General features: G+C 44.2%; 1 long non-coding RNA gene across 1 annotated transcript; it reads left to right on the forward strand.

Moving 5' to 3' along the window:
- The first annotated feature begins 170 nt into the window (after positions 1-170).
- On the forward strand, positions 171-20,584 carry LOC140126387 (uncharacterized). The gene is made up of 3 exons (XR_011854823.1): positions 171-328; positions 6,718-6,821; positions 20,427-20,584. It is a non-coding gene; the product is annotated as an uncharacterized lncRNA (long non-coding RNA).
- The last annotated feature ends 3,321 nt before the right edge of the window (positions 20,585-23,905 follow it).

The following is a 23,905-nucleotide window of genomic DNA, read 5'->3' on the forward strand; positions in this document are numbered from 1 at the left end:
AAAATAGAGTAGTGTCCCTTCAGGTCCGCCAGTACATCTTGCAGTGTTAAAGAGGTGGGGCAAACGGCATGTTGTACTGCCCCGGTATGTTTTTAACCAATTATGTGTTTCTTAAGGTGTGTGTCTGAGCTACGTAGTAGCACCTTTTAGAGCCCTGATTTAAAAATCAGGTGAGGACGCCAAAAGGTTCAGGCAAGATGAAGCACTAAGATCAGCGCGAAACAACTCGTCCTTGGACCTCTCCTAATGCATTGATACTCTTCTCCCTGTAACGCATGCCAGTTTTAAAGATGTAAAGAATAAAATAAGATTATATTTTAAAGAAGTGGTGAGTGCCAACCTTTCTTTTTTCGTCCAGTATTGAGTGGTATGAGTGACTTTTAACTGCAAAGTACTGTGCATTGAAAAGAGATTTGAGCATTCTTCTATTTATTTTAACATGTTTTCTGAGTAAAAAACATGCTTTTGTTCAATTGCTCCTCTTGAAAAAATCCTTTCTTTCCCCAGCGATTAATAACTTGTGACTTACTGGTATCTGACTGGCTTCATGCTAAATGGTCCCACTTAAAGTTGCTATTTTGATGCTTAAGACTGCCTGCTTTGGGTGTCACATGTAGATATTTATCCAAATGGTCACTTTCTATTGGACCTCCAGAAAACAGCTTTGAGGTCATGCTCCATACATGCTTTAAATTCCAGTCAAATATTCTTTTTTTCATTGGTGTTCTCAAGGCTGACCTCAATTTCTTACTGGTGAAGGGGGGGGGGGGGGGACATTCATGCCCCGTTTTATGAAAGACTCAACAGTTTAAACAGGAAGTACTCATTGCACAAGTCTTAGGGAACCATGGCGAATGGTGAGAAAGTAACAAAGGATCTAGGGGAGCCCCTCAGAGTAATTAGCATTTAACCCCTACGGGACACAGCATCTTTTGGCCTAAAGGACGCAGCCCCATTTTTCAAATCTGGCCTGTGTCACTATAAGTGGTTATAGCGTGGGAACGCTGTGAGATATCCAGGGGATTTTGAGATTGTTTTCTCGTGACACATTGTACTTCAAATTAGTTTAAAAATTTGGATGAAATCTTTTGCGTTTAGTTATGAAAAAAAACAAAATTTGGCAAAAATTTTGAAAAATTCTTTATTTTCAACGTTCTAAATTCTCTACTTTTGATTCAGAAAGTCATAGCACCCAAATAAATTCATAACTTACATTTCCCAAATGTCTGCTTTATGTTGGCATGGTTTTTTAAGATTCCACATATTTTACTAGAATGTTATGAGGCTCAGAATTTGGGTGCCATTTTTCACATTTTTTGTAAAATCGCCAAAACCTGTATTTAGATGGACCTGCTCAACTTCTAATTGACACTGAGAGGCCTAAATAATAGCGAGACTCGTAAATTACCCCATTGTGGAAACTACACCCCTCAACATATGAAAAACCACTTTTAAGAAGTTTGTTAACCCTTTACGTGTTTTATAGGGGTTAAAACAAAATGGAGGTGGAGTCTGCAAATTGTAATATTTTTTCACAATACACTCATTTTGGGTGGAAAATTTTACATTTCTAATGGATAAAATGAAAAAAGGCTCCACAAAGTTTGATACGCAATTTCTCCCGAGTACACCGATACCCTACATGTGGTGGTAACCTGCTGTATGGGCGCACGGCCGGGCATAGAAGGGAAGGAGGCGCCATTCAAATCAGATTTGCTATGTCACATTGTACAGGCTATAATTTTTTTCTTTTTTTTATTGTGCACCTATAGGGGCTTATTTCTTTTGCCACATGAGATGCACTTTTCTAATACATAATTTTGGGGCATCTATAGCTAATTGGTGAGATTTAATTAACTCTTTGTTGGTGGAGGAAATGAAAATCATCAATTTTTAGGAAAATTTTTATGTGGTTTTTTTTTTTGGCCGTTAACCATACCATGAAAATAGTATATTATTTTTATTCTTTGGGTCGCCACGTTTATGAAAATACTTCATTTATATATATTTTTTTATTTTTTCCCATTTTTACTGTATAAAAAGTAATTTGGCAAAATTGTTGTTAATTTTAGCATCACCGTCTTTCATATGCATAACTTTTTTATTTTTCACCTCAAAAATCTGTTTAAGGGCTTATTTTTTGCAAGAATGATAGCTCTTTTTAGTGGTCTTATTTTAGATTGCGTAACTTTTTAAAATCACTTTTTTAGAGCATTTTTAAAGGGCATTAATAAAAAATCATCTTTAGCAGAGAGAGTTTTTTTAGGTTGTTTTTTACGGGGTTCACTTTGCGGATCTAATAACGATTCTGTTTTATTATACAGATTGTTACGGACGCAGGGATACCAAATATGTGGGGGTTTTGTGTATTTTATTCAATTGTACTGAATAAAAACTAATTTGGAGAAAATCTTATTCATTTTAGCATCACCATCTTTTTATATGCATAACTTTTTTATTTTTTGGCAGATAAATCTTGTTAGGGGCTTATTTTTTGCGAGAACAGTTGTTCTTTTTAGTGGGCTTATTTTGGAGTGCATAACATTTTTTAAATCACTTTTTAGAGCATTTTTTATAGGGTATTAATTAAAAATTATCTTTTTTCGGAATGTTTTTTGCGTTTTTTTCCTCCGGCGTTTACCGTGCGGGTCCAGTAACGATTCTGTTTTATTATGCAGATTGTTACGGACGCGGCAATACCAAATATGCGGGTTTTTTTTGTGTTTTTATGTTTTTTATACTTTATTAAGTTTTTTTATGGGAAAGTGACATTTTAGGGGCTTATATTTTTATGTATTAATTTTTTATTTATTATAATGTGTAGTGTTAACTGTTTTTGCATATTTTTACTTATACATACTTGAACTTAAACCAGTGATGCTCTGATCACTGGTTTAAGTTCAATACACTGCTCTACAATACTATTTTATTGTAGAGCAGTGTAAACTGTCTGAGCAAGCTTGCGCATGCTCAGACAGTTTACAGCCAGACCCGGAAGGGGTCTGGCTGCCATGGAGACCGGGCAGCTCCGGGGCACATGCCAGTCCTCGGAGCTGCCCGGAAGAGGATCGGATCCCCCGGTAAGCGGCACGGGGGATCCGATCCACAGAGCTAACACCGTTACACGCCGCGGTCATGTTTGACCGCGGCGTGTAAGGGGTTAACACCCGCGATCGGAGCCGGCTCCGATCGCGGGTGTTAGCGCAGGCTGTCAGCTGTACTAGACAGCTGACAGCCGCTGCTTCTGGTACCGGCTCCGTTCGTGAGCCGGTGCCAGAAGCAGGACGTTATAGAACGTCCCCGTGCGCTAAGTATCTAGCCCCGGGGACGTACTATAACGTCCAGGTGCGCCTAGGGGTTAAATGGAAGCAAGCCAAGGATAACAAACATAAAATGATTACAACAGTCATGGTGCCTGCGATTATGAGAAAATGTTCTTGGTTTATCATGCTTGATTTTGATGGTAAATTTTAGTAAAATGTACCATAAGCTGAAAAGAAATTTGAAAATGTATTTTTCTTACTCCAAACCCTGTAAAGGGGTTGTCCAGAGGTTGAAAAACATGGCTTTGCTGATTTGGCAAGCGCTGCGTAATCTGTGTGCACTATATAAATAAAGGAATTATTGTTTTACTATTATTATTATTTGTTGTTCCAAAAACAGCTCCTCGCCATGGGCAATGCACCGTATTGCAACTAAGCTCCATTCATCTCTATTCAGCTGAGCTACAATACCAGCACAAATTATGGTCAGGTGTGGCGCGGTTTCAGAATGAAAGCTGCCATATTTTTCAACCTTTAATAAATGGCCTCCAGTAACTTGTATGAAACATAACAATGTAGCTTTGTAGCAGTGGTACCCTGGTTGAAAATTTGACGATGGACAACATCTTCATGGAGTTTGTTTGTTCTCCTTGTGTCTCTGTGGATTTTCTCCCACAGAAATGTATAAAGCGAGACCCTTTATTGACCCTTTATTAAAAGGAAATGGAGATAAACTCTGCAGTGCTGCATAATATATTGTTGCTTAAAGGAAACCTACCACTTCTGACGGTAGGTATGAGATACAAACACCGGGCACCAGCTCAGGGTGAGCTGGTGCCGGTGCTTAGTCTCGTTAGTGTTAAAACCGCGGTATCGCGGTTTTAACACTTTTGAAACTTTCTAGCAGAAACTGCTTCGGCGCTGCGCGCGATCGTGCGCGCGCAACGCCTGCGGCGTTTCCAATGTAGGCGCGCGCACGATCGTGTGCACGAAGCGCCGAAGCAGTTTCTGCTAGAAAGTTTCAAAAGTGTTAAAACCGCGATACCGCGGTTTTAACACTAACGAGACTAAGCACCGGCACCAGCTCACCCTGAGCTGGTGCCCGGTGTTTGTATCTCATACCTACCGTCAGAAGTGGTAGGTTTCCTTTAAGTACATAAAAAAATAGAAATAAATGGAGAACAATAACAATAATGGTATACACTTATAGTTGTCACTTTGGAAGTCCACCATCTCTTAGATCACAACTTACTGAATAGAATATGGGATAGGTGCACACAGCTGTGCCCCTATTTCTGCTAACTCTGACTTCTATTACAGTCTTCCAGTTAGAGGGTACAAAAATATTGCCCTGCATATGGTTGCATATTTTAAATTGGAGATACTGGGGCACATTTACTTACCCGGCCCATTCGCGATCCAGCGGCGCGTTCTCTGCACAGGATTCGGGTCCGGCTGGGATTTAAGATGGTAGTTCCTCCGCCGTCCACCAGGTGGCGCTGCTGCGCCGAAAATAATCTTAACGCCCCGGAATGCACCATCCCATAGAAGGTGAAGGTGAGCGCTCCCCAAGCGACACATTTTCGGCATTTAAATGCGGCGTTTTTTCCGAATACGTCGGGTTTTCGTTCGGCCACGCCCCCCCGATTTCTGTCGCGCGCATGCCGGCCCCGATGCGCCACAATCCGATCGCGTGCGCCAAAAACCCGGGGCAATTCATGTACAAGCGGCGCAAATCGGAAATATTCGGGTAACACGTCGGGAAAACGCGAATCGGGCCCTTAGTAAATGACCCCCACTGTATTTTACCCTACATGTCTGTTTGTACCTTAGATGTTAGCATCTAATTGTTTCCAGAGAATCTCTGAAAGGTTAGGGAGACACACACAGATTAAATATATGTAATGATAAAATTTGTCCCATTGAGAATAAATAGGAGGGTTGTCGGAGTCCAGCAGCAGTGGTATCTTACCATACATCCTTTAAATGACTAACCTTCATTATTAAGTCTCTCTCTCGGCTCCGATAGGCAGCACTACTGAGGAGAAAATTGTCGCTGAAAGAGAAGATCAGTAGGAGGGATAGAACAGCAGCTATTCACAGTCCATTAGTGAGAAGAATCCATCTTATACCCAGAAGCATCAGAGGACAATGATGGTTGAATTTTCCCCTTTTCAGTGTCAATTATATAAATAAAATGTCTGCAGAGAAATATGAAATAATTGTAACGTTGACAGATCTATAAGACTGAGCATATGCACACGACTGTGTCTTTTGCTGCTGACTGTTATAGATAGACACAAAGACAGTAGTAAATGGAGTAGCTGTTAAATGGAGGGTAGCAAATACTTAATTACTTAATTTATATTTAAATTGTATACTATTGATTCTGATCAACAAGTCTTTTGAGATTACTGTCTCCTGCATGATCAGGGTGTGAGGTCAATGCCACAAGGTTTTATTTATTTGGAAGTAAAAAGGGACCCAACAAGTATAATATTTAACCCCTTATCGATTTGGCCCTTTTTGGTTTTCTTGTTTTTTGCTCTACACTTTCAAAAACTCAAACTTTTTCAGTACACAGAGCTGTGTGGCGGCTTCCAACCTGCACATGTGATGATTTTGGTGAAAAAAAAACACATTTGCATAATTTTCTTGTAGGCTCTGTATTTACACCTTTCACTCTTCACTCCAAATAGCATCTACCCTTTACTCCTTGGGTTATGATAATGGTGATACCAAATTCACGTGACAGAAATCGGCGAGCGTGGCCGAACGAAAACCAAATGGATTCGGAAAAACCGCCGCATTTAAAACAAAAAATTGGTCGCACGGGCCATACTCACATGCACCAGGAAGAGATCAATGAACTCCGATGCAACTCGGCGGACCTCGGCGCAGCAGCGACACCTGGTGGACATCAGGCGCAGGACCTTCATGAATCACCGGAAGAACCGAACGCTCGTCCGAGAAGCCGCCGCTGGAACGCGAATGGACCGGGTAAGTAAATGTGCCCAATTGTGTGCAATGTGAGTTTGGACACATGTTGCAATAAATGTGGAATACAATAAGAGGAATAAATGGGAATGTTGTACCTGCCCTAGAATCCTCTATTCCAGTGACTCCAGTTACTGCATATGCACTGGTTATACAAACCACAATGGGCCCCAGGGGTCGACTGTGAATAAACCTTACTCTTCCAAAAGACTAGGTCTCTGCGATTGGTATTCTACCAGAGTTGCTACACAGCAGTTGCTTAGATTATGACTTATTTTGTAATGTGCTGTTTTGGATGTACTGTTTTTCATGCATAGTATTGATAATATAAATTGTTTTAGTACATGTAGTGCATGCAATCTGATATTATTGATGTCTTTATGTCCCTATGTTTAGTTTCCTCTATTGTATACGTTTTTTGTGGTGACCTCTCCACTGCTTTCTGTCCATCACACAGGCTGTGTGTGTTGACCTGTTATTGTGCATCCGCAAGTGGATGTGTGGACGAAGCTATGGCATGGAAGTGACGAGAAACCAAGGGAAGGAGCAGAGAGGAACAAGGTATGTATGTTATTTTTTTTAAAACCAATGACATCACTGTGACTACTGGCTACTGTTAGACATTATTGTGACTACTAAGGGCACCATTGTGTCTACCTACTACTGGGGACAGGCTCTGTGACTACCGACAACTGGGATAAGCAATGTTAATACTGGCTACTGGGATAGGTACTGTGACTACTGCCTACTTGGGGCATCATTCTGACTACTTGTGGGCAGGCTCTGTGACTACTGGCTAGTAAGAGCAGTCTCTGTGACTACTGATTGGACTTATATAGGAAATGCACACATTTGTCTATATAAGACCTCATAGCTCACAGTGCATGTCAGAGCACATGAGAATCATGAGGTCTAAGGAACTGCCCAAGGAGCTCAGAGACAGAATTGTGGCAAGTCACATATGTGGTCAATGTTACATAAATAATTTTTGCAGCACTCAAGGTTATTAAGAGCACAGTGGCCTCCATAATCCTTAAATGTAAGAAGCTTGGGGTTACCACGATTGTTCCTTGACCTGCTGTCCAAACAAACTAGGCAATTGTGGGAGAAGAGCCTTGGTTAGAGAGGTAAAGAAAGACCTCAAGATCACTGTGGCTGGACTCCATAGATGCACTAGGGAGATGAGAGAAAGTTCCACATAGTCATAAATCACTGAAGCCCTCCACCAGTCTGGGTTTTATGGCTGAGTGTGCCGATTGAAGCCTCTATGAAGACATATGAAAGCTAGTATACAGTTTGCAATAAAACACATGAAGAACTTTCAGACAATGAGAAATAAGATTCTCTGGTCGGATGAGACCAAGATTAAACTTTTTGGTGTTAATTCTAAGCTGTATGTGGGGAGAAAATCAAGCACTGCTCATCACCTGCCAAATACAATCAGCATCATGCTATGGGGGTGTTTTTAAGCTGCAGGGACAAGACAACAATTGACAGCAATAGAAGGAAAGATGAAGTACAAAGATATTCTGGATGAAAATTTCTTCCAGAGTGCTCTGTGACCATTCTTGACTGGTGGAGCAAAAACCTGACCTAAACCCAATTGAGTATCTCTGGAGAGACTTGAAAATGGCTTCCACCAACGATCACCATCCAACATGAGGGAACTGGAGAGGAACTTGAGAAGAATGGCAGAGGATCCACAAATCCATGTGTGAAAAACTTGTTGCATCGTTCCCAAGAAGACTCTCTGACTGTGTTTTTTTCAAGATTGGGTGCAAAATGTACATTAATAAGCAAAAACATTTACCACTTGGCTGTAATAAAACAAAGAGTTGAAAAATCGAAGGGGTCTGAAAACCTTCCATACCCACTGTAGGTGTCAATGTTTGCTCTTATACAAACTGAGCACAGTGTATATATATATATATATATATATATATATATAGTGTCTGCATTTTTGGGGAACAGTGTGCATATATATATATATATATATATATATATATATATATATATATATATAAAATGTCTGTGTATATATATATAATGTCTGTGTATATTGATTTCTATAAGAGGACTGAGAAAACATAGATCTATATTCACCGGGGTCAAACTATATGTCTGTATTTATTATTTAGGATACTGTATATATGTAAATTATAGGGCTCTTTAAATATGTAAAATCATTTGGGATTGAGCTCTGTCCAGGAGCTATATTTCTCTGTAGTGGTATGGTGTTGCTGCTGATTGATTTATGTACAGTGCTACTTCAATGGGCTGACTGGCATAGAAACATACACCTTTCTTCCGCCCAATAAAGAGTTAAGGAGATGATGAGTTATCAGGTGCTGGAGTAATATAACCAGGACCCTCCACCACAATGGTCCAGATTCCTTCTTCATCCCTGGTCATTGTCAGATTTGGCATGAGGAGGATACATTGGCCAGTATTTATTAACTCCTCTAGTATCCCCAAAATCCTCGTATACCTCTAGTAGCTATATACATGAGCTGAGAGGTCAATATGTAAAAGTATAAATTAGGAGCGGCCATAACCCCCCCCCCCCCCAATACCCTGTGTCTTTGGAGCCTGAAGCAAAGCAAGACTAAATTGAGGAATCCCACCCTGCCAGTAGAGGTGATGTTCTATCCAACAACCGGAACATACTTTTACATGAAATAGGTAGAGAATTTAGGGAGATAAATAATTTTAAATATATTAATCCTGCCATAGAGGGACAAAGGCATGGGCTACCACAAACTAAGTTGTTTCTCAGCTAGTGTTTATAAATCCTTGGTCTAGGTCAGGGATGAACCAAGCCTGTCTGCTACCTGAGGCAAGCCATAGAGAGATGCCCCCCCCTATATGTAATATATCAGGGAGTCTCAGGTCCTTATCCATTATATTGGTTTGGTGTGAAAATAAAGCAATGCAAAATGCATACAGGGTACCGCCATGTAGTACAAAATAGATACAGCGTACCACCATGTAGTATAAAATGCATTCAGCATGCCGCCATGTAGTGTAAAATGCATACGGCGTACCCCCTTATAGTATAAAATGCATACGGCGTACCACCATGGAGTATAAAATGCATACGGCGTACCACCATGGAGTATAAAATGCATACGGCGTACCACCATGGAGTATAAAATGCATACAGCGTACCACCATGTAGTATAAAATGCATACAACATACCGCCATGTAGTATAAAATGCATACAGTGTACCACCATGTACAGTCATGAACAAAAGGTTTGAGAATGATAGAAATGTAAATTTTTACAAAGTCTACTGCATCAGGTTTTATAATGGCAATTTGCATATACTCCAGAATGTTATAAAGAGTGATCAGCTTAACAGCAATTAGTTGCAAAGTTAATACCTACCTAGAAAATTAACTTTTTCCCCCAAAACACATTTCAACTTCATTGCAGGCCTGCCTTAAAAAGAGCAGCTAACATTGTTTCAGTTATTGCTCCATTAACACAGGTGTGGGTGTTGATGAGGACAGGCCTGGAGATAAATCTGTCATGATAAAGTAAGAATCACACTTTAAAAGGAGGCTGGAGCTTGGCATCATTGTTTCTCTTCTGTTAACCATGGTTATCTCTAAAGAGACACGTGCAGTCATCATTGCACTGCACAAAACTGGCCTAACAGGGAAGAGTATCGCAGGTAGAAACATCGCACCTCAATCAACAATCTGTCGCATCATCAAGGAATTCAAGGTGAGAGGTCCCATTGTTGCCAAAAAGGCTCCAGTGTGCCCAAGAAGGACCAGCAAGCACCAGGACCGTCTCTTGTTTCAGCTTTGGGATCGGGCTACCAGTAGTGCAGAGCTTGCTCAGAAATGGCAGCAGGCAGGTGTAAGTACATCTGCACACACTGTGAGGCGGAGACGCTTGGAGCAAGGCCTGGTGTCAAGGAGGGCAGCAAAGAAGCCACTTCTCTCCCGAAAAAACAGGGACAGACGGATATTCTGCAAAATGTACAGGGAGTGGACTGCTGAGGACTAGGGTAAAGTCATTTACCAGCTTGTTCGGAGAGAAGACAAAGTGAGCGATACCACAAGTCTTGTCTCATGCAAACTGTAAAGCATCCTGTAACCATTCATGTGTGGGGTTGCTTCTCAGCCAAGGGAATCGGCTCTCTCACAGTCTTGCCTAAAAACACATCCATGAATAAAGAATGTCATCCAAGCGCAACTTCTCCCAACCGTCCAAGAGCAGTTTGGTGATCAACAATGCCTTTTCCAGCATGATGGAGCACCTTGCCATAAAGCAAAGGTGATAACTAAATGGCTCAGGGAACAAAACATAGAGATTTTGGGTCCATGGCCTGGAAAATCCCCAGATCTTAATCCCATTGAGAATTTTTGGCCAATCATCAAGAGACGGGTGAACAAACAAAAACCAACAAATTGTGACAAAATGCAAGCATTGATTGTGCAAGAATGGACTATTATCAGTCAGGATTAGGTCCAGAAGTTGATTGAGAGCTGCCAGGGAGAATTGCAGAGGTCCTGAAGAAGAAGGGTCAACACTAGAGATGAGCGAACATACTCGTCCGAGCTTGATGCTCGTTCGAGCATTAGCGTACTCGAAACTGCTCGTTGCTCGGACGAATACTTCGCCCGCTCGAGAAAATGGTATCTCCCACCGTTTTGCTTTTTGGCGGCCAGAAACAGAGCCAATCACAAGCCAGGAGACTCTGCACTCCACCCAGCATGACGTGGTACCCTTACACGTCGATAGCAGTGGTTGGCTGGCCAGATCAGGTGACCCTGGAATAGACTAGCCCCTGCCCGCGCTGCTCGGATCATTCTCTGTCTGGATGCCGCTAGGGAGAGAGCTGCTGCTGGTCAGGGAAAGCGTTAGGGTGTTCTATTAGAATAGTGTTAGGCAGGAGTGATTCTACAAGAACCCAACAGCCCTTCTTACGGCTACAATAGCGTTTTATTTTACTTTTTTTTGTTTGCTTGTGGCTGGGCTTGCTCGCATTAGTAGTGCAGCTAGTCCCATATTGTGAGGAATTTGCAGGGAGACTTGCTACCGTTGTGTTTAGCTCTTAGTGACACACATATCCACCTTAAACACCGAAGTGGGACAATTTATTAGGGGTTTTATTAGAATTAGGCAGAGTCTGCTGATTTATTTTTTTTTACCTTTATTTCTTTTTATACCTCAAAGTCATATTTCAAAGCAGTGTGCTTTCAGTGTAGGCTAGAAAATAGCCATAGGAGAACCCCAATGGCTTACTTAGGCCTACAATAGCGTTATATTTTCCTTTCTTTTGTTTGCTTGTGGCTGGGCTTGCTGGCATTAGTAGTGCAGCTAGTACCATATTGTGAGGAATTTGCTGGGAGACTTGCGACCGTTGTGTTTAGCTCTTAGTGACACGCATATCCACCTCAAACACCGAAGTGGGACAATTTCTTAGGGGTTTGATTAGAATTAGGCAGAGTCTGCTGATTTATTTTTTTTTACCTTTATTTCTTTTTATAGCTCAAAGTCATATTGCAAAGCAGTGTGCTTTCACTGTAGGCTAGAAAATAGCCATAGGAGAACCCCAACGGCTTACTTAGGCCTACAATAGCGTTATATTTTCCTTTCTTTTGTTTGCTTGTGGCTGGGCTTGCTGGCATTAGTAGTGCAGCTAGTACCATATTGTGAGGAATTTGCAGGGAGACTTGCTACCGTTGTGTTTAGCTCTTAGTGACACGCATATCAACCTCAAACACCGAAGTGGGACAATTTATTAGGGGTTTGATTAGAATTAGGCAGAGTCTGCTGATTTATTTATTTTTTACCTTTATTTCTTTTTATAGCTCAAAGTCATATTGCAAAGCAGTGTGCTTTCACTGTAGGCTAGAAAATAGCCATAGGAGAACCCCAACGGCTTACTTAGGCCTACAATAGCGTTATATTTTCCTTTCTTTTGTTTGCTTGTGGCTGGGCTTGCTGGCATTAGGAGTGCAGCTAGTACCATATTGGGAGGAATTTGAAGGGAGACTTGCTACCGTTGTATTTAGCTCTTAGTGACACGCATATCCACCTCAAACACCGAAGTGGGACAATTTATTAGGGGTTTGATTAGAATAAGCAGAGTCTGCTGATTTATTTTTTTTTATCTTTATTTCTTTTTATACCTCAAAGTCATCAGGCACAGCACAAAATCCAGTTGTGTGCTGTCAGTGTAGGTTAGAAACTAGCCATAGCAATAGGATAGCATCGTTTTGTTTAAAAAATAAAATAAAAAACACAAAAAAAAAAAAATTTAAATTTACACTTTAATTTGGAAAATGTTTAACCCGAGGGCTAGGGGTAGCGGAAGAGGGCGTGGACATGGGCGTCCAACTACTGCAGGGGTCAGAGGCCGTGGTCCTGGGCGGGTTGAGACACCACCTCCTGATGAGGGAGCAGGAGAACGACGCAGAGCTACACTCCCTAGGTTCATCATGTCTAAAGTTACTGGGACTCGTGGTAGAGCAGTGTTGAGGCCAGAACAGGGCGAAGAGGTGATGTTGTGGATTGCGGACAATGCTTCTAGCCATTTGTCCACCAGTCAGTCTTCCACGCAGTCCACCCATGTCACCGAAATCAGCACTCCTCCAGCTCCTCCACTTCAGCCTCCATCCCCCCAGTCTGCCCCCTCCCAGCAAAATTTGGCATTTGAACCGGCAAACTCTGAGGAACTGTTTTCTGGACCCTTCCCACAGTCACAAACCACTCGTCCCGTTGCTGCTGAGCTATTTTCTGATGCCCAGGTTTTCCACCAGTCGCAGTCTGTGGGTGATGATGACATTATTGACGTAGTGGAAGAAGTGTGTAAAGAGGTGTCGGACGATGAGGAGACACGGTTGTCAGACAGTGGTGAAGTTGTTGTCAGGGCAGGAAGTCCGAGGGGGGAGCAGACTGAGGGATCGGAGGATGATGAGGTGACAGACCCAAGCTGGGTTGATAGGCCGGGTGAACACAGTGCTTCTGAGACGGAGGAGAGTCCTCGACCAGAACAGGTTGGAAGAGGCAGTGGTGGGGCCAGACGGAGAGGCAGGGCCAGAGCTGGTGCATCAGCGCCAAATGTTGCCCGTAGTCAAGCTCCCGTGGCGAGGGCTAGATTTTCAGAAGTCTGCAGGTTCTTTAAAGAAACACCGGATGACCGACGGACTGTGGTGTGCAACCTTTGCCAAACCAGGATCAGCAGGGGTTCCACCACTACCAGCTTAACTACCACCAATATGCGCAGGCATATGAATGCTAAACACCCCACTCAATGGCACCAAGCCCGTTCACCTCCGGCCGGGCACACCACTGCTCCTTCCCCTGTGTCATCTGCTAGTCAGTCCCCTGCCCAGGACCACGGCCCAAACACCTCCCGTGCGAAAACCCCATCTTCGCCTCCACTATCCTCCACAGCATCCACCAGCGTTCAGCTCTCCATACCCCAGACGCTGGAGCGCAAAAGGAAGTATAGCGCAACCAACCCACACGCCCAAGCCCTCAACGTCCACATCTCCAAGTTGCTTAGCCTGGAGATGCTGCCCTATAGGCTGGTAGAGACCGAGGCCTTTCGAAACCTCATGGCGGCGGCCGCCCCTCGGTGTTCGGTCCCCAGCCGCCACTACTTTTCCCGATGTGCCGTCTCAGCCCTGCACAAGCACGTGTCAGAGAACATCATCCGTGCCCTGACCAACGCCGTTTCTGACAAGGTCCACCTGACCACGGACACGTGGACGAGTGCTGCTGGGCAGGGCCACTATATATCGCTGACGGCACATTGGGTTAACTTGGTGGAGGCTGGGACCGAGTCTGACCCTGGGGCTGCTCATATACTGCCGACGCCGAGGATTGCGGGGCCTACCTCGGTCCAGGTCTCAAAGGCCTACTATGCCTCCCCCTCCTCCCACCCCTCCTCCACCTCCTCCTCCGAATTACCATCCGTGGGCATGGCGCTATCAGTCGGTAGCTCTAGGCACAGCAGCAGTGCCGTCGCTAAGCCACAGCAGGCGGTGCTCAAACTGCTGAGCCTAGGCGATAAAAGGCACACCGCCTAAGAGCTATTACAGGGCATCACGGTGCAGACTGATCTGTGGCTGGCACCGCTGAACCTGAAGCCAGGCATGGTTGTGTGTGACAACGGCCGTAACCTGGTGGCGGCTCTGCAACTTGGCAGACTGACACATGTGCCATGCCTGGCCCATGTGTTAAATCTCATAGTTCAGCGGTTCCTTAAGACATACCCCAATCTGTCTGATTTGCTCACGAAGGTGCGCCGCATCTGTGCGCATTTCAGGAAGTCCAGCACAGATGCTGCCACTCTCAGGGCAGCGCAGCGCCGCCTCCAACTGCCCGCTCACCGACTGTTGTGCGACGTGCCCACGAGGTGGAATTCAACATTAACCATGTTATCCAGAATTTACCAGCAGCGCAGAGCGATTGTACACTGCCAGATGTCAACTTCCACCAGAACTGGTTGTCAGGTCAGTCAGCTTCCTCAAGTCTACAATGAGGAGTGGACGTGGAAGTCTGATATCTGTCAGGTGCTGAGTAACTTTGAGGAGTCAACACAGATGGTCAGTGGCGATGCCGCCATCATCAGCCTCACCATCCCGCTGCTTGGCCTGTTGAAAAACTCTCTGGTCAGCATGAAGTCGGAAGCTTTGCGCTCGTCACAAGAGACGGGGGAAGAAGATTCCCTTGTTGATAGCCAAAGAACCCTTAGGTCTGTTTCTCAGCGCATATCGGAGGAGGTGGAGGAGGATGAGGATGAAGAGGAGGAGAATGTTGGCGAGACAGAAGAGGGGACCATTGTTCAGTCCTTCACTGTTCAGCGTGTATGGGCAGAAGAATAGGAGTGGGAGGAGGAGGAAATGGAGAGTCAGGCCAGTGAGGGGAGTGAATTCTTGCGCGTTGGTACTCTGGCGCATATGGCAGATTTCATGCTAGGCTGCCAACCCATGAACCTCGCGTTCAAAGAATTTATTCCAGCACCGATTACTGGGTATTCACTCTCCTGGACCCACGGTACAAGCAAAATCTTTCCACTCTCATCCCTGGAGAGGAAAGGAGTGTGAGAATGCATGAATACCAGCAGGCCCTGGTGCACAAGCTGAAACAGTATTTCCCTTCTGACAGCGCTAGCGGCAGAGGGCGTACTTCTGCGGGACAAGTAGCGAGGGAGAGTAGGCGAGCAGGCAGCTTTTCCAGCACTGGCAGGGGTACGCTTTACAAGGCCTTTGCCAGTTTTATGTCACCCCAGCAAGACACTGTCACCTGTCCCCAGTCTCGGCAGAGTAGGGCTGATCTTTACAGAAAGATGGTGAGGGAGTACGTAGCTGACCATACCATCGTCCTAAATGATCACACAGCTGCCTACAACTACTGGGTTTCAAAGCTGGACATGTGGCACGAACTGGCGCTGTACGCCTTGGAGGTTCTTGCCTGCCCTGCCGCTAGCGTGTTGTCCGAGCGGGTTTTCAGTGCAGCTGGTGGCATCATCACCGATAAGCGTACACGCCTGTCGACTGACAGCGCTGACAGGCTGACGCTTATCAAGATGAATAAAGCCTGGATTTCTCCGGATTTTCATTCTCCACCAGGTGAAAGAAGCTCAACCTGAATAATGTATGCACTCCTCCTCCTCATTGTCCTCCTTCTCATCCTCTTTGTACACTAAAGCATAGGAAACTGGCTATTTTTTGCCAGGGCCAACTGCCTCTAGCTATAGTACTATATGTATTTAATTTTTCTGGAGGGCCACCTACCCGGTCCTCTGTTTTAAGCAATTTTTGGGAGTGCCACATACAGGCACTCAATCTATTTAATTTTTCTGGAGGACCACCTACCTGCTCCTCTGGTTTGAAAACTTTTTTGGACTGCCACATACAGGCACTCAATTTATTAAATTTTTCTGGAGGACCACCTACCTGCTCCTCTGGTTTGAAAACTTTTTTGGACTGCCACATACAGGCACTATCCAAATTAAATTGTCTCCATAGCAGCCTCCACATGTCGTCTTTTAATCTGGCTCCACACGTTGTCTCCATTGCTACCTCCACACGTCATCGCCATAGCTGCCTCCAAAAGTCGTCCATATAGCTGCCTCCATACATGGTCCCCTTATCAAACGAACTGTGTCAGGCAGAATTTTGGGTTGTTTTCATGGCTTCCACATCAAACTTGTTAACTTTGTCGCCACCCTGCTGTGTAATCCACAAAATATACTGGCAAACTTTTATCATTTACTGATATTATTTCAGCGCTTCTTGCGCATCTGTTTACATTCCCCTCACCCGCCATATACTAAACTTATAAGAACGCTACTACACTTGATCTTATACAAAAGGTTCTTAGAAGTGCTGTTTGGGGAGTAGCCTAGAGACAGGGGCTTGGATTGGCGAAAGCTCGCCTGGCAGCAGAGCGCCAGCTCCATCTCAAGATCCAACTAACATAGTTTTAACTGCAGCACCTTTAATCTACTACTAGTTCACTGCCTCCATACATCGTCCCCTTATCAAACGAGCTGTGTCAGGCAGAATTTTCAGGTGTTTCACCAGATACATAGTGGAACTCGGCCCAATCATGGAACCATTTCCGTAAAAACTATTAAAAATAGAACCACTATGCTATTCCATTATTCCTAGGTGAAATATTCAAACGACCCGGCCTGCTTTGAAAATTATAATTTTTTCAAAGTAAACGCTTCTGGCCCCCAGGCCCATTTTGGGTGGGGAGGAGCCGAGAGACAGGGGCTTGGACAGGCGAAATCTCGCCTGGCAGTGGACCACCAGCTCCATCCCAAGATTAGGCAGCCTCAGAAGCATCCATGCATGCTGCCCCTGTTGTTTCCTGTCCATTTTGCCTCCATGATCCTCCACAGCGTCCACCAATGTCTCATTTCAACTCTCTATACCCCAGACGCTGGAGCACGAGAGGATATGCAGCACATCATCCTCTTATCAAACGAGCTGTGTCAGGCAGAATTTTCTGGTGTTTCACCAGATACATAGTGGAACTCGGCCCATCTGTCGCCGCCATGCTGGAGACCTGAAGTTGCAATCATAGCAGCGCAGTATGAATGCCCCATACTGTCGCTCTTAATCATGGAAGTCGTCTCCATGGCTGCCTCCACATGTCGTCCCCTTATCAAAAGAGCTGTGTCAGGCTCATTTTTCGGGTGTTTCACCAGATACGTTATGGAACTTGGTCACTATGTCGACACCATGCTGTGTTATCGACTAAATATACCGTCAACCTTTTGTTGACATAGGAAATCATTTCACCTCCTTTGGTGAAACCTGAGTCCATTTAGGGTATGTCGCCATGACACTCTCTAGCCTGCCACTGCTGCCGCTGCCTCTGCATGCCGTCCCTTATAGTGTCAGGGTCAATTATTGGATGCTATCTAGCCTCATTCGGTCACTCTGTCATGGCCATGCTGTTGCCCATAATTTTGGCATAATGGTGCGATTAAGCAGCCTCAGACGCATCCATGCATGCTGCCCCTGCTGTTTCCTGTCCATTTCCATGGTGTTTCCTTCATTTTCTGAGGTTCCCAGGTGTTTGGCCAAGCTTCCCTGTGCAGACCCTTGGTCCCCTTGAAAAATGCTCGAGTCTCCCATTGACTTCAATGGGGCTCGTTATTCGAGACGAGCACTCGAGCATCGGGAAAAGTTTGTCTCGAATAACGAGTACCCGAGCATTTTAGTGCTCGCTCATCTCTAGTCAACACTGCAAATATTGACTTGTATTAACTCATTCTAACTGTCAATAAAAGCTTTTGTTACTCATAATATAATTGCACTTGTATTTCTGTATGTGATAAAAACATCTGACAAACACACATAAAAACCAGAGGGCAACAGATCATGTGAAAATATAATATTTGTGTCATTCTCAAAACATATGGGCATGACTGTAGGTTGTGCTCTTGTAATAATGGTACATTAGCTATATTCCTGTACATAGGAGATAGTATCAATCTTTGTTTCCTCTGTGGTGTAAAGAACTGAGGAAAGGAAAACTTTCTTATTTGTGTGTTTCTTTATGTACTATACTTTTGATTTGGCTTTAACTACCAAGTGTGCCATGTTTGCTTATATGCACATTAGCCCTGCTTACCAGCAAAAATAGTTCTTGTTTTGAATTAAGACCATCTACCAACATTCTGCCTGTGACTAACATTTTACAAAATCCACCCACATCACATGACCCTGCCTACATAATTTGACTTCACCCACAGATATTTATTTATCAGGGTCACTTTATTTTCCAAGTCCACCCCAAAATGTAATAACATTTTTAATATAGCGTAATACATAAGTGCACTACAAACTCATTGAAAACATGCAAGTCCCTCCTATCAGTCACAGGACCACCCCTACATCTCGCTCTGCCATTCATAAACAGTCTCATAGTAAATTAATTATAAAGCATCTGGTGACTGCTGCTGCTTCCACAAGGCAGGAAGCAGTGTGTGTATGTGCATCACTCGCTGGCTCAGACAGAGTAGAATTAGAGTGAGTAATGTGTTTTAATATCCTGTCCCTCAGTGGCCAAATTACAAAGTGATAGGAACAGACACAGGGAAATACAGGGTAAAACACAGTAAAGTATAAAAATATGATATAAGAAATATGATATATATGATATAATAAAATATGGGAGCGTGGCTCCCAACCATTATGGATTTGGCAGGAAAGTCCCCTTTTTTGGGCACTGCCCTGCTTTGTCCCATCCCATTAAAGCTGCAGAGCAGCCAAGGCATTGGAACTAGGAGACAGAATTCTCTTCCTCCTGCTGCATCTACACAGCTGCCTGCTGCTGTTCATGAGCAGAAGTGTGGAGGTATGCTCCTTCCCTAGGCTGGCCCTGCCCCACCTTTAAGTTAGCTTTAGAACCCCGGCTTTTTTTTGTTTAATATCCAGCAACAGGAAGGGAAGAGTGGCCACAGTATGAGGGGGATGGAGGACAGGGGGCCGCAATAGGAAAGTTATGGAGGACCAGGGGCCACAATATGAGAGAGATGGAAGGCCATAAAATGAGGTAGGTGGAAGACAGGAGGCCACAACATGAGGGTTATGGTTTACAGGGGGCTGGAATATGTGTGCTCAGTATAAATGCCACAATATAAAGTGGGTGGAAGACCGAGGGCTACAATATGAGGGGAATTGATAATGGGGACCACAATGGGAAGAAAAGGAAGAGAGGGTCCACAACATGAGAAGGATAGGGGAGGGGACAGGAGTACAGAAAGCTAGGGCATCATAGTCCTGGAGAGATATATACAAGTACAAAAGTAAAAAGAGATTGCAGGGTTAAAAAGGGGGCATTAAATGATTATATGTTGATGAATTGTATTAGGGGGTATTATATGTTGCTGGCACCACCTGTGTCACACTGGAGGCATGTGCTGCCTTACATATATACTGGGTGCATGTGCTGGGGATACCTATATACTGAGCAAATTTGCTGGGGCTACGTATATACTGGGAACATGTGCTGGCTTATATATATATATAATGGGAGCAGGTGTTGAGATATCTACATACCAGGGGCATGTGCTGGCATACCTATATACTGGGAGTATATACTAGGCATTAATGTGCATCAGATTTACCATTGGAAGGCCTAATTGTAGATGATCCCATAGCAGTTGGGGATCCTGCAATCGGAGCGGGTGTTAGAGACGGGTGACGCCTGCAGCAAGCAGGTGCCAAAAGCATGACATCATAGTGCTGCATAACGCAGGAACTCACCCGTCAGGGAATAAAATAACGTTGCACTACCTGGTCTGCCTGAGACTGCAAGAAGATGCCATGTCTGGAAAACTCTGTGCCTGGTAGACAGACCGAGTTCCCACGGAGAGGTCTCTGGGTGCCACAGTTTCCCCACCTCTGTGATAGGGGAAACAGCTTCCTCAGCTTTCAGGTGCTGCAGGAAAGCAAGAGGGATTGTGTGAGACTAGAGAAAACAGTTTTTATTTTCAGATTAGACTATAATCCATTGAATGTTACTGTGTACAGTACATTTAATATAGAAAGAAAATACATTTTGTTGATATAGGTTTCCATCTTTATAAAATCTGTGAGTTGAATATGGATTCTTTTCATTTTGAATTTTATCAACAGATGATCTAATGGTGATACATTTTTTATTCTTTCAGGAAATACAGACTCCAGATTACTAATTAAATGGTTTCCTTGGTAACGCTAGATTCAATTGTCTGATTCCCTGATATACGCTTCATTTACATACAAGTGCAGCATTTAGGTTGGCTTAGTTGTCATCTGACCAGATGTTAAGGCTCATGGCTGTATTAGTGGAACCCTTCAAAAACTTTGGATTTTCATGGCTTCTAAAATGCTGGAAGAATATTGCTAGAAGTAATTGAATATTTCCTTCAGTTTGTGTATCAAGTCTCCAGAAGGATTACCATTGGGGAATCAGTCCTTATATTGTTATTCTAGTAACAAGAAAAAGTATTTCATCCTTTGAGACTTCTTCTTTGATTGTATACCGATAATAACAAAACACAATGGTTATGTGATGGTTGAAAATGAGATCTGACAATCTTCAAACCTCATATTTCAGGCTCATAGACTTACACTGCTTATGACACAGCATATACTTCCTGCCTAGCAAACGTGACATGTATTTATAAGGGGATTGTGTAGCACGCGATCTGATTTTGCCGCAATAGAGCTGACTTTCAAGTGAAAGAAATGAGGGGGGGGCGGGCCGGCCGGCGGAAGATCTGACAGATTCATACTGAGCATGGGATCGAACTTTAAAATTGTGTCGTAAGACAATGCACTTAGATACACCAGGAAGAAGAATGTGAACTCCGTTGGACCTAAGCGGAGAAGCAACACATGCAGGATATCGGGCGCACGATCCTTGTGAATCGCGGCAGAAAGCATTATTGTCGGACAACGAACAGCATCGGCAACATAAATGTGCCCCATTGTATTTTTCTATAAACTGTGGCAGCCAATGGCTGAAGAAAGCAAGGGGGGGGGGGGGTTACCACGCATCCTGTCTCTTACTTGCAGAAGCTGCTGCTTTAATCTTCTTGGCAGGTAATTAATAAACTACTTATAGCCACTGTATAGGGCTTATTTACTAATTGCACTTAATTGCACTTTCGTCGGACTGTTCATGGTTTTCAGGATTTGCGCAACTTTAACAGCTATTCATACCTCCCAACATTTCTGGAAGGGAAAGAGGCTCTCTATATACCAGTACATTAAGTCTGTGTCTCAGTGTGACAGTAGCAGTTAACAGCCCTTAGTTACCAAAAATTCCCAGATAGGTAATCACTAGAGATGAGCGAGCACTAAAATGCTTGGGTACTCGTTATTCGAGACGAACTTTTCCCGATGCTCGAGTGCTCGTTTCGAGTAACGAGCCCCATTGAAGTCAATGGGAGACTCAAGCATTTTTCAAGGGGACCAAGGCTCTGCACAGGGAAGCTTGGCCAAACACCTGGGAACCTCAGAAAAGGATGGAAACACCACGGAAATGGACAGGAAACAGCAGGGGCAGCATGCATGGATGCCTCTGAGGCTGCTTAAATGCACCATTATGCCAAAATTATGGGCAACAGCATGGCCATGACAGAGTGACAGAATGAAGCTAGATAGCATCTAAAACATCCAATAATTGACCCTGACACTATAGGGGACGGCATGCAGAGGCAGCGGCAGCAGCGGAAGGCTAGAGAGTGGCATGGCGACATACCCTAAATGGACTCAGGCTTCAAACCAATGGGTAGCAGAGAGGAACCAAAGGAGGTGAGCAAGAAGCGCTCAAATAATATTGGTACATGATAAAAGTTTGCCAGTATATTTTGTGGATTACACAGCAGGGTGGCGACAAAGTTAACATGGAAGCCATGAAAACAATCCAAAATTCTGCCTGACACAGCTCGTTTGATAAGGGGACGATGTATGGAGGCAGTGAACTAGTAGTAGATTAAAGGTGCTGCAGTTAAAACTATGTTAGTTGGTTCTTGGCATGGAGCTGGCGCTCCGCTGCCAGGCGAGCTTTCGCCAATCCAAGCCCCTGTCTCTAGGCTACTCCCCAAACAGCACTTCTAAGAACCTTTCGGATAAGATCAAGTGTAGTAGCGTTCTTATAAGTTTGGGATATGGCGGGTGAGGGGAATGTAAACATCTGCGCAAGAAGCGCTGAAATAATATCCGTAAATGAAAAAAGTTTTCCAGTATATTTTGTGGCTTACACAGCAGGGTGGCGACAAAGTTAACAAGTTTGATGTGGAATGCCCTGCAATAGCTCTTGGGCGGTGTGCCTTTTATCACCTAGGCTCAGCAGTTTGAGCACCGCCTGCTGTCGCTTAGCAACGGCACTGCTGCTGTGCCTAGAGCTACCGACTGATGGCGCCATGCCCACGGATGGTAATTCGGAGGAGGAGGAGGTGGAGGAGGGGTGGGAGGATTTGGAGGTATAGTAGGCCTTTGAGACCTGGACCGAGGTAGGCCCCGCAATCCTCTGCGTTGGCAGTATATGACCAGCCCCAGGGTCAGACTCGGTCCCAGCCTGCACCAAGTTAAGTGTAGTAGCGTTCTTATAAGTTTGGGATATGGCGGGTGAGGGGAATGTAAACAGATGCGCAAGAAGCGCATGATGCGCATGGAGCTGGCGCTCCGCTGCTAGGCGAGCTTTCGCCAATCCAAGCCCCTGTCTCTAGGCTACTCCCCAAACAGCACTTCTAAGAACCTTTTGTATAAGATCAAGTGTAGTAGCGTTCTTATAAGTTTAGGATATGGCGGGTGAGGGGAATGTAAACAGATGCGCAAGAAGCGCTGAAATAATATCCGTAAATGGTAAAAGTTTGCCAGTGTATTTTGTGGATAACACAGCAGGGTGGCGACAAAGTTAACAACTTTGATGTGGAATCCATGAAAACAACCCAAATTTCGGCCTGACAAACCTCGTTTGATAAAGGGACGATGTATGGAGGCAGCTATATGGACGACTTTTGGAGGTAGCAATGGAGACAACGTGTGGAGGCTGCTATGGAGACAATTCAATTTGGATAGTGCCTGTATGTGGCAGTCCAAAAAATTTTTCAAACCAGAGGAGCAGGTAGGTGGCCCTCCAGAAAAATGGAATAGATTGAGTGCCTGTATGTGGCAGTCCAAAAAATTTTTCAAACCAGAGGAGCAGGTAGGTGGCCCTCCAGAAAAATGGAATAGATTGAGTGCCTGTATGTGGCAGTCCAAAAAATTTTTCAAACCAGAGGAGCAGGTAGGTGGCCCTCCAGAAAAATGGAATAGATTGAGTGCCTGTATGTGGCAGTCCAAAAAAGTTTTTAAACCAGAGGAGCAGGTAGGTGGCCCTCCAGAAAAATGGAATAGATTGAGTGCCTGTATGTGGCAGTCCCAAAAAATTGTTTAAAACAGAGGACCGGAAAGGTGGCCCTCCAGAAAAATTGAATAGATTGAGTGCCTGTATGTGGCACTCCCAAAAATTGTTTAAAACAGAGGACCGTGTCGGTGGCCCTCCAGAAAAATTAAATGCATAAAGTACTATACCTAGAGCCAGTGGGCCCTGTCAAAAAACAGCCAGTTTCCTCTGCTTTACTGTAGAAAGAGGAGGAGAAGGAGGAAAATGAGGAGG

Source organism: Engystomops pustulosus, chromosome 4, assembly GCF_040894005.1.
Source record: "Engystomops pustulosus chromosome 4, aEngPut4.maternal, whole genome shotgun sequence".
NCBI classification, from domain to species: Eukaryota; Metazoa; Chordata; class Amphibia; order Anura; family Leptodactylidae; genus Engystomops; species Engystomops pustulosus.